At 44.1% G+C, this 17,877-nt stretch overlaps 1 protein-coding gene across 2 annotated transcripts in view; it reads left to right on the top strand.

Moving 5' to 3' along the window:
• The window catches only part of LOC147023868 (forkhead box protein N3-like), a 171,816-nt gene that overhangs the window by 22,807 nt on the left and 131,132 nt on the right, over positions 1-17,877 (top strand). The window contains exon 1 of one of the 2 annotated variants that reach the window (XM_085889752.1): positions 5,269-5,440. The exons of the other annotated variant lie outside the window; for it this stretch is intronic. The gene's annotated coding sequence lies outside the window, so the exon portion shown is untranslated. Of the gene's footprint in view, positions 1-5,268; positions 5,441-17,877 lie in introns of those variants that run through there. 2 annotated transcript variants of the gene reach the window in all.

The raw sequence follows: 17,877 nt of genomic DNA, 5'->3' as shown, positions 1-17,877 counted from the left end.
GCAATGTCGTTAAGTCGTCTGTATGAGTGGGTTTGTTGAATGAGTTACTCAGCCCGTAGGTTATTTATTTTGGGGACACGAATACCATGAATGTCGCAATCAGGGATCCGAAGGTAAATCGTACGAGGGGAGAACTTACACATGATGGCACACGAAAATTCGGCGGCTCGGGACGAGTCTGTAAAAAGGGGAGGGGGTAGTGTTATGGCTGTGGAAATTCGCAATACACCATAAAGGGTCCTGAGATCAGTTATGACGAAAAGTAATTGTGTAGTTAGATTTCCCCACCGTTGTTTAGAGGGAATTTCCGTGCTTACAGGGCTGTGATCCTTTGAGTTTGCTGTTTTTCTTTTGCTATCGTTATTTTGGACCATCCGAAAACGTCGAACGAAGGCTCCGTGGAAGACCTGCAGCAACGCATGAGTTTTTCCGCCGTTTTGCGCCGCCAACGCTGGCACGAGAAGTGGCGAAGAGCTCGCTCGCGATTGGTGGACATGGGGCGTGAGGCGGTCGGGAGGGGGAACGCCCCTTTTCGAGGAGCTTCTCGAAAGAGCTCGAAGGGATGCGGAGCCGAAAAGGGGGTGGAGCGAAGGGGCGGAGCCCCACGCTATATAAGGCGGACCGCACGCGGGCTCGCGCTCTCTTCTTCTTCATGCTGGATTGCTCTGCTTCCTCTTCGTCGACGCTCTCTGCTTCTTCTTCGTCGACGTCATCCGCTCTCTCTCTGGATCGTCGAGATCGTCTTCTCCCTCTGGGTGCCAAGTCGTGAGGGTTGCGAGTGGTGGTCCAGGGTCGAGGCGCGCACGAGAGGAGAGTGCCGGAGAGGGCTCGCCGACCGTCGCACCTCGAGGGTGCAGGTAACCTGCTACGGTCTCGCGGGACCCGTTCGGTCTCGTGGGACCCGTTCGGTCTCCCAGGTCCCGTGTCATAAAGACCCAAGTGGTCCAGCCTGATCCCCTTGTCTGTGAGGGGGTCTTTTCTTGTGTTTCTTTGGGGTTTTTGAATGAACATTGTCGTGGTGCCGTTCTGTCATGTAAAACTGCTTAAGTGACTGTACATTTATGAATTATTTTCGGCCGTAGTGCTTGCCCTTGCTTTTGTTTGCCTGCTTTTGTTTCTATTTGCCTGTAAACGTGCTTGCCTGTTGTTCCTATTTGCCTGCTTACGTGTTGTATAATAAATGTCCTTGTGTGAAATGTATTCCGTTCGTCGTCTCTTTCCCCATTGAAAGTGCCATCTTGAATCGTGGAATAAATTGGTAGTGGGTTTAGACACCCAGTAAGTAATGTAAACCGTCGAGGTCGGCGATAACTCCGCTCGGTTATCCCCTTAGCACGGAACGACCGCTTAAGCGGTTCGTGTCCGGAGCCGACCTGCGGCCTGGTACAACTCCTCGGTACACTACCCACGCGGGTACTTAGGTATATCGACATTCGGCGATTCACTCTATTTCGCGCGGGTATAATGTGGACTGGGTTGTGGTGAGGTTAAACCCGCACCCGTGACTGGCTCCTGGCGGTAGTACCAGGAGGGTCACGACTGAATTGTCCGTCCGGTGGGCGACGCGGTTGCTATTAGTGGGAAGCGGCTGATCACACGCCGGCGGGCGTGAATTCGTAACAATACGTTAAGAGCACGCTGAAGCACGCTGGCATATGTCGTAGTTCGCCGAGCTCGTCGACAAATTTTGTGCATGCTCCAAATTTTTCGACGTATGCCAGCGTATGACTCACACGTTCTGCATATGCTGGCCATAAGTTGTAGGCACGTTATGTGATCGTTGACACACGTCGACACACGTTACTTGGAAGTTACTGATAAGTCGAAACATGTCGAGGTAATGTCTAGCGTACCCGAAACTTATTTCTAACCTATGAGTAACATGCTTTGAACCTATGTGTAATGTATCTCCAACACATATTGACATACAGTGGGGAGAACAAGTATTTGATACACTGCCGATTTTGCAGGTTTTCCCACTGACAAAGCACGTAGAGGTCAGTAATTTTTTATCATAGGTACACTTCAACAGTGAAAGATGGAATCAAAAACAAAAATCCTGAAAATCACATTTTATGATTTTAAAATAATTAATTTGCATTTTATTGCATGAAATAAGTATTTGATCACCTACCAACCAGTAAGAATTCCGGCTCTCACAGACCTGTTAGTTTTGTCTTTAAGAAGCCCATCCATTCTCCACTCATTACCTGAATTAACTGCACCTATTTGAACTCGATATCTGTATAAAAGACAGCTGTCTACACTCAATCAATCAGACTCCAACCTCTCCACAATGGGCAAGACCAGAGAGCTGTCTCAGGACATCAGGGACAAAATTGTAGACTTGCACAAGGCTGAGATGGGCTACAGGACAATAGGCAAGCAGCTTGGTGAGAAGGCAACAACTGTTGGTGCAATTATTAGAAAATGGAAGAAGTTCAAGATAACAGTCAATCTCCCTCGGTCTGGGGCTCCATGCAAGATCTCACCTCGTGGAGCCTCAATGATCATGAGAAAGGTGAGGGATCAGCTCAGAACTACACGGCAGGACCTGGTCAATGACCTGAAGAGAGCTGGGACCACAGTATCAAAGAAAACCATAACTAACACACTACGCCGTCATGGATTAAAATCCTGCAGCACACGCAAGGTCCCTCTGCTCAAGCCAGCGCATGTCCAGGCCCATCTGAAGTTTGCCAATGACCATCTGGATTATCCAGAGGAGGAATGGGAGAAGGTCATGTGGTCTGATGAGACCAAAATAGAGCTTTTTGGTTTAAACTCCACTCGCCATGTTTGGAGGAAGAAGAAGGATGAGTGAAACCCCAAGAACACTATCCCAACCTTGAAGCATGGAGGTGGAAACATCATTCTTTGGGGAAGCTTTTCTGCAAAGGGGACAGGACGACTGCACCATATTGAGGGGAGGATGGATGGGGCCATGTATCGCGAGATCTTGGCCAACAACCTCCTTCCCTCAACAAGAGCATTGAAGATGGGGCGTGGCTGGGTCTTCCAGCATGACAACGACCCGAAACACACAGCCAGGGCAACTAAGGAGTGGCTCCACAAGAAGCATCACAAGGTACTGGAGTGGCCAAGCCAGTCTCCAGACCTGAACCCAATAGAAAATCTTTGGAGGGAGCTGAAAGTCTGTGTTGCCCAGCGACAGCCCCGAAACCTGAAGGATCTGGAGAAGATCTGGATGGAGGAGTGGGCCAAAATCCCTGCTGCAGTCTGTGCAAACCTGGTTAAGAACTACAGGAAACATCTGATCTCTGTAATTGTAAACAAAGGTTTCTGTACCAAATATTAAGTTCTGTTTTTCTGATGTATCAAATACTTATTTCATGCAATAAAATGCAAATTAATTATTTTAAAATCATACAATGTGATTTTCAGGATTTTTGTTTTTGATTCCGTCTTTCACAGTTGAAGTGTACCTATGATAAAAATTACAGACCTCTACGTGCTTTGTAAGTGGGAAAACGTGCAAAATCGGCAGTGTATCAAATACTTGTTCTCCCCACTGTATGTAGACGTATTTGACGTCCTCCGGACGACCACAGAACTTGCTGAACGTGTTTCTAACTTACAGCTACCGTATAATGGCGTATTGGCAGCGTTTAGCAGAATTGGTATATAAAAATGGGGTTCACAGGAGGAACCCATCAGTGTTTCAGACTCCATGGTGAGTAGATGTCCATGTCATCCGAGAGATGGAGGATCCGGCAAGGCTGAGATGACAATACCTACTAGCTGTCCTCCATCATCAACATGACCTCATCGATTTGACACTGTACCAGTTGCGTGCCAATAGAGCCAGGAGAAGAAGAGGTGAACGGAGGAGAAGGAACTGGGTGAGACCATGGACCGGGAGGCGATTATGATTTGAATCGTCGAGCGGCAGCCTTTTAATAGGCTACGCCACGTGATCGTCGGCGATACGCTGCCGCGTGCTATGCAAAAGTTAGACTGTCGTTGGGCATAAGTTGTGAACGCTGACAACACGCTAAGCATTCGTTGGTATAAGTTTTCTGTAAGTTATCGAAACGTTCTGTGTACGTTACTAATACGTTATGCATACGTCCAACTCGTTAATATACGCCCAAAACTGAAAAAACACATCAATAGTGAAGCGTACGTCAGCGTTTTAGATAAATTTTGATACGTTGCCATACGCTGGCTCAATCGTCAAGGTGTGACAGGGCCTTTACAGACATGTCCATGACACAGTACCCCCATCCAACCATCGACCCAAACTGTTATTAACAACCGATTTTAACATGCTGCACTGCATATCCTAGCAACCACCAATAAATTATTTTAATGCTTATTTATAAAGTATTTTATAAATATTTATTTATTGTATTTCTATCGAAATACCTCCATTATTTTATATATATATATATATATATATATATATATATATATATATATATATATATATATATATATATATATATATATATATATATATATATATATATTGGTTCGCGGGTGCCAACAGTGACCACTATCTTCGTTGTGTCTGTGTGTCTGTCTTTTCTCACAATTTCATTTCCTAGAAGCTGTGCGGAATGTCCTTAAGTAGAACATATAAAAAATCCGATTTGATTTGGTCAATTTTTACGGAAGAGATATGTTTTTTTAAGGTAGGGCTTCCTCAAAAGCTTCCACTAACTCAATTGTACCTATCGTGGCATTGTTCAATAATGGCCACCAACCATCGTCGCCTCCCGGCTTGTATATATCTTTAATCAATAATATTAATTAAATAATTTTCCTCACTAAATATATATATTTTATTATTATTATTACTATTATTATTATGAAATCAAATGAAATGCAAAAGGAACTTGTTTACATTGAAAGGTAGTGCCGTTATATTTCATACTTAGTGATTTTTACACCGGAAACTTTAACTTTTTTTAAAATAAACTTCAAAACGAGGAAGAACCAGCGAAGCTGTGTTGGTGTGGGGGGGGGGGGGAAACATTAAACGTTCATGTGAAAGGAAAATGTTATTTTTATTACCGATTATTTTCAAATAATACGATCTTAAAAAAAACGAACCAGGTAAATGTATGATAATTGACGGAACGAACAAACTCGACAGCGCTTTAATGAAGGAGTTATCGCGGTGTTTAAATATTTACGGGTTTCCAAAAGAACACGAGTCGCGTTGAAATGCTCTTTTTCTATTGGGCGGCAATGGGGATGGGTGTGGCTTGTATTTGAGTGACGTAACCGTTGCCATGGGGATGTCGGGGCGGGCCTGTGGCGTTATGTCACGACAAGGAAGCGTCGGGGTCGAAAGGATAGATGAGCGGTTAGCACCTGCACCACCAGCAGCAGCAGCAGTACGCACGCCTTCAACAGCGTTCGCTTCTTTACCGACAGTCACTTCCAGCGGGACACAACACCCGGCACGCATGTGAGTGTCGTCCTCGCACGAGTGCTTGGATGGTAAAATTACATCTCGGAGGAATGGAGAGTTGTGTTGTGTGGAACGTGGCGTGGGGGCCTCATGGAGGCCTATGTGAAAGTTGAGCAGTCCGTCGTGCGACTCTCCACGGCGTGGTATCGCTTTTTACCCTCTCGCACCATGCTGTTGGTGGACACTTTCAGGAGTTGGGATTTGTGTTTACTGTTGCGAAATTGATCTGAGACGGAGCTTTGACTTGAGAATTTTTTTTTTAAAGGCGTTTTAGGTGGCACGTGCGGGTGGTTGGTGGTGGTGGGGGTTTATTTTGTGAAGATATGTCGATTGGATTTGTTTGTGACTGGGGGGGGGGGGTATTCGGAGTCGAAACGTGTGGATGTATTCTGATTGGGGGTTGGAATCGATTAGAGGTTGGGTGAATTATAAATGGGGTTGTGGTCAGCATGGATCTTGGGTGGGATGTATTTGGGGATGGGATGGATCTTGGTTGGGTGCGATGTATTCGGGGATGGGATGGATCTTGGTTGGGTGGGATGTATTCGGGGATGGGATGGATCTTGGTTGGGTGGGATGTATTCGGGGATGGGATGGATCTTGGTTGGGTGGGATGTATTCGGGGATGGGATGGATCTTGGTTGGGTGGGATGTATTCGGGGATGGGATGGATCTTGGTTGGGTGGGATGTATTATGGGATGGATCTTGGTTGGGTGGGATGTATTTGGGGATGGGATGGATCTTGGTTGGGTGGGATGTATTATGGGATGGATCTTGGTTGCGTGTGATGTATTTGGGGATGGGATGGATCTTGGTTGGGTGCGATGCATTTGGGCATGGGCTGGCTCTTGGTTGGGCGGGATGTATTTGGGGAGGGGATGGATCTTGGTTGGGTGGCAGGTATTATGGGATGGATCTTGGTTGGGTGGGATGTATTATGGGATGGATCTTGGTTGGGTGGGATGTATTTGGGGATGGGATGGATCTTGGTTGGGTGGGATGTATTTGGGGATGGGATGGATCTTGGTTGGGTGGGATGTATTTGGGGATGGGATGGATCTTGGTTGGGTGGGAGGTATTTGGGGATGGGATGGATCTTGGTTGGGTGGGATGTATTCGGGGATGGGATGGATCTTGGTTGGGTGTGATGTATTTGGGGATGGGATGGATCTTGGTTGGGTGGGATGTATTTGGGGATGGGATGGATCTTGGTTGGGTGTGATGCATTTGGGGATGGGATGGATCTTGGTTGGGTGGGATGTATTCGGGGATGGGATGGATCTTGGTTGGGTGGGATGTATTCGGGGATGGGATGGATCTTGGTTGGGTGTGATGCATTTGGGGATGGGATGGATCTTGGTTGGGTGGGATGTATTCGGGGATGGGATGGATCTTGGTTGGGTGGGATGTATTCGGGGATGGGATGGATCTTGGTTGGGTGGGATGTATTTGGGGATGGGAATGATTTTTTTTCGTGGGATTCAAGGTCAGGTGGGGGTGGATTTATTTTGGTGCAATATGGAATTGAAGATTGCTGACAAATGCAGTTGTTACTCCTAATATGAAGCAGGAAGATTTTAGCCTTGCACGTGATTTCCATTTATCAGTTTGATGATTGTTGTACAACAAAATGTGCTTGTACCTTGGGGAGTGGTATGTTTGCATTTGTTTTCCACAGGCAGTAAATAAAGAGATCTATGTGTTGTCCCCTCACGCCCTCTCCTCTTCTCTTCCCCGACGATTGACTAACGGCAGTGTTTTCAAGACAACAGACTATAGTGTGGCTGCAAAGCGGCTCTTGTTGCCTCCGAGAGCTGTTAGCAGTGCCAGAGTAGAACAAGAGCACATTAAGGGGCAATGGCGTTGGGGACAAATGTACAGGTTTTCAAGCTTGAGCTCCCAGTCCCGTTTGTTCGTTTGCAAAATCTCGGTGGGACATGAGTAAAGAGCTCTGATTTGTTTCCTCAAAATCTCGTGTTTGACCAAATGCCATCCTTTCGTGCCATAAAACTAATTATGATTTTCGTTTTTGCGTTGAAAACGAAATTTATTTGCGAGTGCACAAAGCTTTCCGAAGCCGTGTAACGTGCGTGGCGCCAGTTTATTAAAGGTACAGTGACACGAGTGCTCGTCTTCATCCATCAACACCACGTGACCTGCTCGCCCCGGTGCTGGCCATAAGGCATTGCATCAATGTTTTGATGCTATCTCCATGGGTTTGCGCAATCTCTTCGCTAACAGGCAGCCTGGCTCACTATTATGATACATAAACTACACTGTGATGCTGTTCTCTTTCAGCACAGGATTCCATTATTTTTCTTTTCTTTTCTGTTTAATGCTGTCTCAAATTACACCACGACAAACCTACTGTGCCTGACATGACCCAAACCATGAAATTGGGGTGAAGTTGTTTGTTTATCGTAACACTTGCCTTGGTGTTTATAAAGAAGCGAAGTCTGGCTGCTGAGTGGCCCATTGCCAAGTGGTGTGGTGTTTCGGACTGAATGGCAGCCATCCTGCTATGACACCGGAATAGGAGGAAGTTGATGTTTGTCAACAAGATTTCTTCAATTGCGAGACAGTCTTGCTGTGATAAATCTTGTATCTTGCCCTCTCGCAACCTTTCTGTTTTCCTCTTGCTACCTTGATAGGTAATCTGATGGTTTGAAAGTGAATTCGTGCAGTTTTCCAGATGTCTGTAGTTTCAGGTATTGGCTCCTGAATAGTTTTTTAACTCCAGTGTATTGGACGCAGAAACGGTTGAGCTATTCTCCAAATCATTTGGGATATTTCCTTTACCTGTAATTTATGATCCAAGTTTGATCAGATCAAGCCTACATTTACAACGGGCACTTCAAGATCGATTGGGAGTGATTTCTAAGCTGCACTGAAAGCTATACTACTTGTCCTTGAAGTGTCTGATGTTTGCCGTGGACAATTTATGGATTATACTACTTTTTTCACAAATTGGTCTGGGTTCGAAGACTGGATTGAAGTTTGTTTTTATGGGTGCGTGAGGGGGGGGGGAGCAGTAGTTGTGCATGGCTGAAGACACTTCTGAATGGGTATGTGTGCTCGTGGCTAAGTTGATTCTTAAGTCATCATTGAGTGGAGTAGTAAAGTATTCCGTTCCATGACTTGAGTCCAGAGGTTTCCTTTTATCCTGCATGTGCAACATTATCAAAGTTGATCATATTTGAAAGCTATCACGAGTTTAAACAGAGATGATTATGAAACAGCAGCCCACTGATTGGCCTGCACTGTCCAAATAGTGAGAGTCGATTGACTGTTCGATGCATCATTTGCAACAAAGTTATCTCGAAAATTTAAGAATTGTACATAACTTGTATTTTGGGTTTCAGAGCTTGGGCAGGTCTTCTCTACTCCACAACAGCAGTTAATTAATAGTAGAACCCTATGTGGTGTTGTTTCTTAAGATGAGTCCCAGCCCTCTGTTTGAATGTAATCAAAGTATACAACTGTAATTATAGGACCGAGGACCCTCTCTCCCCCCCAACCCCGACCCTTCCACTGTGCTGACAGTGCTCTTCAGATTGGTTTCCTACTTGTTGAGCAATGTACTTTATGTGCCACAGAGACCGTACGTAGTTGCCATAACATTTTGGCAAGCATCACAACCTGGTGGTGCCCCTTTCCTCTCCTGGTATAGCTAAGGTAGTAATTTTGAATCTGGCTGAAGTATTGCCACACAGTTGTCTACCTTATTTAACTAGAATGTGGGATCTTGTAAATATGGGGACAATCATATGGGGGAATGTGGGATCTTGTAAATATGGGGACAATGTAAAATGTGGGACAATCATCTTGTAAATTTGAGAGATGGGACAGCTGGTTTAACTCCCTTTGGAAAAGGACATTATATTGTCGAATGTAACACCCTGCCTGTGAAGTATCAGGACAACAGTTTTCAGTTAGACTGTTTCCTTCTGTGTTTGAAGACCAGATTTACAACTTGCTGTGAGTATGTAATCACCTGAAAGTGCATTTTTACTTGAAAACATTTTGATTTTATACTCTCAGGGTATGCTTACACATTGAAAGCAATAACTAACCGAGCTTCCCCATTACCTCGAGTCGCTCACCTGCATTATTATTATAATTTTTTTTTATCTTGCCAAAACGAAGTTTTTTGCAAGATATGTGAGTCAGCTTGTATGTTTTTTATTGTTTTGTTTTTTTTGTTTGTTTGTCTGTAATCACGTATAAAAAATTCTGCAGAGCACAGTTATCATTGGAAATTTTTGTAACTTCGCATATCAGAGGCCTATAGAGGACCCTTTCAGCGCATAAAATTTTGAAGGTCAAGGTCAAAGGTCAAGGTCACTTTGTCGCAAATCAGGGGAGTCGACGAAACCCTTATTTTTTGAGTAATTTTGATCGAATCGTCTCCAAACTTCATGGGAATGTAGTATATGGTCTGGCGCTCAGCTTATTAGTTTTTGGTGGCGATTGGCCTTGACCTTCATGGTTAGCGCCTTAGGTCAAACATATTTGACCCCAAGGTCAAATTTTCAAGTTTTAGGAACCATATCGTGTAGTACCTCAAATTGAACACCTCGATGAGTGCTTTCTAGATATGTCAAGCTTGAGACATTATGATGTCATTTGGTGACGTTATGAGGCAAACGCATATTTTTCATGGTTACTCTCTAGAACGATTCTCATCGGAATCTCTCATAGGCAGATATTCCTCAAGGAGTCGCTCCTGGTGGATAGCAGCTCTGTTCACCTCAGTGTGACCTTAAATAAGTCACACGTGGTCACCTTTTGGCAAGATGGTTTATTTTCTATTTTGATTTGCGGACGCTTTCCCACGGTTCTGTGATTTTTAGCTCACCTGGAATGTAGTTCCGGGGAGCTTATGGGATGACTCGCCGTCCTTTCATTCACAAATACTTGCAACAACATCTCTGAAACTACACAAACAATTTCGATGAAACTTTACCACACCATTCATCACAGTGTATGTCCAAAAGTGTGTTCATGGAATTAAATAAATTGGGCCCTAAGGGTGTCTATGGGGGTTGCCCCCCAAAATAGGTATTTGCTCTCTTCTCAGAAACAACACAATTCCGATGAAACTTGACTACCACTTTCATCACCCATGATGAACCAAAGTTTGTTCATGACATTACAAAAATCGGGGTCTCGGGGGGGGGGGGGGTTGCCCCCAAAATATATATTTGCTTTCTTGTCCGAAACTATACACATTAAGGTACTGAAAATTAATATCGGTCATTGAATGGTTAGAATGAGCTACTGTCAATGTCAAGCCTTTGACTAATATCAGTCAAAGGAAAAAATAATCTTTTATAACATGTTGCTGCTGTCATCGTGGCTGTTACTTTGGTTGTTATTACCTCCGCCACTGAAGGTGAAGGTGGTTATGTTTTCACCCCTTTCTGTCTGTCTGTTTGTGTACTGGATATCTCAAAAAGTTGTGGACAGGTTTGGTGTGTGACCATAACAAATTGATTTGATTTTGGGGAAGATCCGAATCCGGATCCGACTACTATAAATTAAGTGATTCTTCACCATTGAGAGATGGGGCTCAAAAACGAGACAGGGCATGATATTTCAAAAATGTATTGGGCCAGATATCCATCCATTGGGACTATACTCTGTGCAGAGCATTGGTGCTGCTTAAGCAGTCCCCTTGGCTATTGGGCACAATCCTGGACAGGTTGCCACTCCGACACATGATACCAGCAAGTTGGCACTCATTTTGCCAACTTCGGAAGGATGACAGGCAAATTCAACCCCACCTGATATTAATTCAACAGCAAAGGGGGATTTGAACTCAGGGTCCGAGAATCCCAAGCCCACCACTCTAACCATTACGCCAACACCAGGCATACCAGATATGTTCTCGTGGATCGGCATTATGGGGCGGAGGTATGCGCTCTACCGAGTGTCCTAGTTGTATGTGTGCTCCTTTCGTGTACAGTAATATTTCTTATGCCTCTGCTGACAAAGTCGCCGGTGGCATTATGCTTTTGAGTTGTCCATACGTACAGTGGGGAGAACAAGTATTTGATACACTGCCGATTTTGCAGGTTTTCCCACTTACAAAGCACGTAGAGGTCTGTAATTTTTTTTATCATAGGTACACTTCAACTGTGAAAGACGGAATCTAAAATAAAAATCTTGAAAATCACATTGTATGATTTTCAAATAATTAATTTGCATTTTATTGCATGAAATAAGTATTTAATACATCAGACAAACAGAATTTAAAATTTGGTACAGAAACCTTTGTTTGCAATTAAAGAGATCATACCTTTCCTGTAGTTCTTAACCAGGTTTGCACAGACTGCAGCAGGGATTTTGGCCCACTCCTGCATGCAGATCTTCTCCAGATCCTTCAGGTTTCGGGGCTGTCGCTGGGAAACACAGACTTTCAGCTCCCTCCAAAGATTTTCTATTGGCTTCAGCTCTGTAGACTGGCGAGGCCACTCCAGGACCTTGAGATGCTTCTAACGGAGCCACTCCTTAGTTGCTCTGGCTGTGTGTTTCGGGTCGTTGTCATGCTGGAAGACCCAGCCACTCCCCATCTTCAATGCTCTTGTTGAGGGAAGGAGGTTGTTGGCCAAGATCTCGCGATACATGGCCCCATCCATCCTCCCCTCAATACGGTGCAGTCGTCCTGTCCCCTTTGCCGAAAAGCATCCCAAAATAATGATGTTTCCACCTCCATGCTTCACAGTTGGGATAGTGTTCTTGGGGTTGTACTCATCCTTCTTCTTCCTCCAAACACGGCGAGTGGAGTTTAAACCAAAAAGCTCTATTTTGGTCTCATCAGACCACATGACCTTCTCCCATTCCTCCTCTGGATCATCCAGATGGTCATTGGCAAACCTCAGACAGGCCTGGACATGCGCTGGCTTGAGCAGAGGGACCTTGCGTGCGCTGCAGGATTTTAATCCATGACGGCGTAGTGTGTTACTGATGGTTAATTTTGATACTGTGGTCCCAGCTCTCTTCAGGTCATTGACCAGGTCCTGCCGTGTAGTTCTGGGCTGATCCCTCACCTTTCTCATGATCATTGAGGCTCCACGAGGTGAGATCTTGCCTGGAGCCCCAGACCGAGGGAGGTTGACTGTTATCTTGAACTTCTTTCATTTTCTAATAATTGCGCCAGCAGTTGTTGCCTTCTCACCAAGCTGCTTTCCTATTGACCTGTCGCCCATCCCAGCCTTGTGCAAGTCTACAATTTTGTCCCTGATGTCCTTCGACAGCTCTCTGATCTTGCCCATTGTGGAGAGTTTGGAGTCTGATTGATTGAATGTGGACAGCTGTCTTTTATGCAGATAACGAGTTCAAACAGGTGCAGTTAATACAGGTAATGAGTGGAGAATGGGAGGGCTTCTTAAAGACAAAACTAAAAGGTCTGTGAGAGCCAGAATTCTAACTGGTTTGTAGGTGATCAAATACTTATTTCATGCAATAAAATGCAAATCAATTATTTTAAAATCATACAATGTGATTTTCAGGATTTTTGTTTTAGATTCCATCTTTCACAGTTGAAGTGTACCTATGATAAAAATTACAGACCTCTACGTGCTTTGTAAGTGGGAAAACCTGCAAAATCGGCAGTGTATCAAATACTTGTTCTCCCCACTGTACGTCCGACCATGCTAATTTTCTCTATTTTCTCCGCAACTCTATAAGATATACTCCGCTTATCCGATTGACAAGAAATTTTCACATAGGTGCGACAACTCATGTGGAATGTTTTAAGGATAATTATGACGTCATCGGTTAACAGGGTGTGTCAGCCATGTTTGAAAAAAGGAAAAATTTTGGACCTCTGTTTCTCCAAAACCGCTCCATGGAAAAACAATTGAAATTTGGCACATCTGAAATGCTCCCGATGGGAAACGAGCGTGATTTTTGTTTTTGATGATCTCGTTGGTGCCTTCATTTTGATATTGCATATGTCAAACGCTTTATCCAATCAGTGTGCAAAATTTTGAGAGTCATCTAAGGCTAAATTGTGTGGCGGGAAAAAAATTGATGACATGTGGTTTGGCAGCCATGCTGTTTTTAACATAAAAACCTTCAAAAATCTTTCTTCTCTGAAATGACTGAACAGATCAAGGTGAAACGTTATAGGTATGATTGCCCATCCATGAGGAACAAAAAGTTGTCCACCAATGATGTCAAAGGTCACACGGTATCGCAAGTATGATTTTTTTTGAAGAATAAACAGGGGTGCAAATTAACATTTTTATCCACCGGCCAGCAGGGCCGGTGACTAGAAAAAGTTACCGGCTCAGCAGAATTTCTACCGGCCCGATAAAATAAAGACAAAAGTCACAAATTTGATATCAAACTTTTTTAATATACTCACATGAATGCGTTTGATGAGTGAGGTTGGTTGGATGAGTGAGTTTAATGGAGGGGGTTTGCAGAATGAGTGAGTTTGATGGAAGAGGTTGGGTTGATGAGTGAGTTGGATGGATGGATGAGTGGGGTGGGGGTGGGGGATGATGCAGGGAGGAGGAGGTTGTGGGTGATGGAGGGGGAGCTTTTTTGTGTAGGTGATGGGGGGGGCAGAGGGTTTGTGGGTAGTGCTGGGGGGGCATTTTTGTGGGTGATGGGGTAGTTGTGGCTGATGGACGATGGGGGGTGGGGGGGGTTGTGTGTGATGGACAATGGTGGGGGTACTACTCGTCCACCCAACATCACACATAAACTCACTCATCCACCTAACCTCACCCATCAAACTCACTCATTCACCCAACCTCACCCATCAAACTCACTCATTCACCCAACCTCACCCATCAAACTCACTCATTAACCCAAAAGCCTCATCAAACTCACTCATTCACCTAACCTCACCCATGAAACTCAATTCACCCAAATTCACTCATTTAACCAACCTGGGCATGAGAAAATGCGTCCAAACCGCGCCAAACCATCAAATCTCGCGCAATCACGTGTGATTTGGAACGAGATGAAAAGAGACAAAATGGCCGCCGCAGAATTACCGGTGATTTCTGCGGATAAAAACAGTAGTTCTAGTTGAGAAAACTAGTAGAGAAGCTCGTACAAATTGTACAAAATAACAGGAATCACCAGTGATTCGCCAGCCAGGCAGGTAAGGCAGTATTGTGTACCCGCCCAGCACAAAAGTTAGGCGCCATTGGCGACCGGGTGGCCGTTAATTTGCACCCCTGATAAACCTATAAAATGTTCTCCAGAACGGCTTGACAGATTGAGGGGAAACTTGACCCACGTGTTCCTTTAGCCTTGGAAATACCAGGGTGTTCACAAATAATTTGTAGGTCCCACGGTTTGGCAGCCATATTGGATTGAACAAAAATCTTAAAAAAATATATTCTCTTGAACCGCTTCATCAATCGATGTGAAACATCACAGTTGTGATCTAGTTGTCATGGGAAATATATGTTTTAAATTTCAACCTTATCGGATGCATTGTCTGACAGCCAGAATTATTTAATATTTTGAATCTGGGTTAAGGGATTGAAGGATTGCATTTGGTAGTGGTACTTGTGAAGAAGGGGTGGGGGTAGTGCAGGATTGAACAAAATGGGGTATGTTAAAACAGTACCCAGGAATGGTTCAATACAAAACGCAGGGGGCGGGGTGGAGAGGGGAGAGAAGGCAGTGTGAGGGGAAGGGAAGGGCGATTAAAACGTGCCCAAACAGCAACATTTTCCTTTTAACCGAGGGGTTCTATATAAAACCGGGTGGAAGGATTTAAAACCCATGCTATCTATCTGGCAAAGGCCTGCCTGCAAGCATGCATGCACGGATATGCAACGACTTTTGCATCTCTCCATTCGGCTCACTCTGAATCCAATTTACGTATGCTACACTCTGGGGAAGCCGTTTTCAAAACTAAACTGTCAGTCTTTAACAGTCCTAGAGAGATAGAGATAGAGATTCTCGCAGATTTAACATCGATCCGAGGGTGGGCACACATTGATGAATCACCCTGCCTGTGAAACACCAGGATGACAGTTTATAGCGGGATCAGGATTCAAACCTAGACAAGACAGCTAAGAGCAAGCGTGTGTACCTCCCATCTATCGTGCCATGATGGGGCAATTCATTGCTTTCTAACTACTGAAAAAAAGATTATCGTTGTAATCACCTAAAAAATTTTTTGTCTTTCTAACTCTGAAGATGTCCCCACAGAGAACTATGCTGCGGTATTGCCATGGAAGCTTGTAGATATCGATGCTTGAGATGCTCCAAGCAAGCACTCCAATGAAATGGTTGAAGAAAATTTTAAAAGCGAAGCGTTGAAATTTTTTTAATATATGTATATATGTCAAATTGGCGGGTCGTATAATGAAAGATCATACAAAAAGGGGTAGCGTCAAACAAAATTGCACATTTTTAGTCGAACGAGCCACTGCCTGAGTAATCGCACGACGACACTGGGCCAAGCGCAGGCGAGTCGGGTCTGAACTTTGTTCTAGTCGATCGATATTTTCAGTGACTGTGCAAATACTTTTTCTGTGTACAGCCATGGCTGGGAAGTGAACAACCAAGCAGTTTGTATCGCGCTCACCAAGTGGTTTAAGCACTCAAGCAAGTACTCCAATGAAACGGTTGGTCAGGAATGACTGGCTTGGCAAGCGATTAGCCATCACCACTTGGTCAGATAAACACCATGCACCCGGAGACGCCCTGAATGTCAAGCAATATCCGAATTGGACAAATGAAGACTTTTTGTTGTTGTTGCAGGTGGAACTCCTGCTGAAGTCAATTAAGTTTTAATTTTGAAATTTGGCCGAAACTAAGGGACTCTGGAGGTTATGGCATGTGCAGAAATTAAATAAATCCATGAACGCTGGCGTCTCCGGGCGTTTATACACATTGTGATGAATCCAGCGATTCGTCGGTATGATGATCGGGCTTTTGATGATGAGAGTGAGGAAAGTGGGGGTGGGGGGGGGGGACAAACTCTCGTTCAGAAACTGCTGTGGCCTGTTCCAAGTCTTGTCATTGTTGAGCAGGCCAAAAAAAAGGCGAATTAAGGCTCCAGCGAGGTGACCAAGGCTGAGCATTGATGAAGGATATATAAATAAGGCTGTTAATTGTCTTCAAAAGGGGTGTTTAAATGAACCCAAACACCCAATTTTCATTCATGCACTTCCTCGGAGTTCCCTTCGTCTATATGCAAAGTTTCAGGCAGATAGGTTTCATGGTTTTGGAGTTATGGAGAAGATGCACACACTGACTGACTGACACACTGACCACACATTGACATTTATTATTATAGATTGTTTGGCATCGGGGCAACCGTTTCATCAGGAGCTGCAGAATTACTTGTTAAATTACATTTTTTTTGCAAACTATAAACTCGTACAAGATCTTGATTGTGTAGTCGTGTTTTATTGGGTTTTACCTCATGCTGTGTGACAGGTGTTTTAAATGCCACTTTGTAGTGTTACTATGAGCTGCAAGAGCAGAGTTACCCACTCATTATATCCAAGGGACCATCTCTGTAAAATCTACATGGGAAAGTGGTGGGGGGGGGGGAATTGGGAAAGTGATGGTGGGGAGTAAGGTAATATAAGGGAATATGTTTGAATCACACAAAAGAGGATGTTGAAATTGTATACTTTTTGCATACATAATAATATAAATAGGTTGCCCCCAGCCGCTCTCTTCTCACCTCCATTTAAAACATTCTTGTATGAGTGACATCACATGCCTGTGCTATCTCACATGCACTCAGGCTTTTGAAGTTCAGCAAACTGTTATTGAGTGTTTCTTTTACCCCGTGTCAATACTGTCTGCTTGTCGGCGTACAGAGCTGTTCATTGCTTTCTACATGTTTGTCTGATGCCAAAGGCCAATTGTTTTAGAGTATTTCATTGTTTGTTTGTTTTTGTCTCGTGAATTTACTTAGCTGGGGTTGCAAATAATGTCTGTGAATGTATTCTTTGTTTACAGCAGTTGAGATTGTTTTGTGAAGAATTTTAAGTTCTGATTTGGCTGAGAATGGAAGGTTGGGGGGGGGGCAGGAGGGGTAGTATGATGATTGCACAAGGCATGTGGGTGAAACGAGTGGGTTTGGGTGAGGAACATGTTGGGAGACAGAAGCTGGTTTGTTGTGGCAATTCCAATTCAGTTGAATAGCAATAAGTACTAACAGCTATAGTAGTGCAAAGCCTATATTTTATATTTTGGGAATACAGTATTGATCTGTTGATGGACCTCTGAAGACTTAGGGAGGAAAATGTAACCTTTATAACTGTTGTATGTTTTTATTTGGTATTGGCAAGTAAATATGTGTGCTTCACAAATGAGTAACTGTCCAAGAGTTATTGTAAATGCCTCCCTCTACTCCCCACAATCCTTCATTTTAAAGTTTACCTCCACATTCCTCTATCCAGTTCGTAAGGTTAGTGGTGTTCAAAACTCAACA

Source organism: Eptatretus burgeri, chromosome 7 (genome assembly GCF_056783735.1).
Source record: "Eptatretus burgeri isolate ZD-2024b chromosome 7, Ebu_testis_v1, whole genome shotgun sequence".
Classification (NCBI taxonomy): Eukaryota; Metazoa; Chordata; class Myxini; order Myxiniformes; family Myxinidae; genus Eptatretus; species Eptatretus burgeri.
Note: the sequence above shows the minus strand (reverse complement) of the source record. Positions and strands in the feature narration are given on the sequence as shown.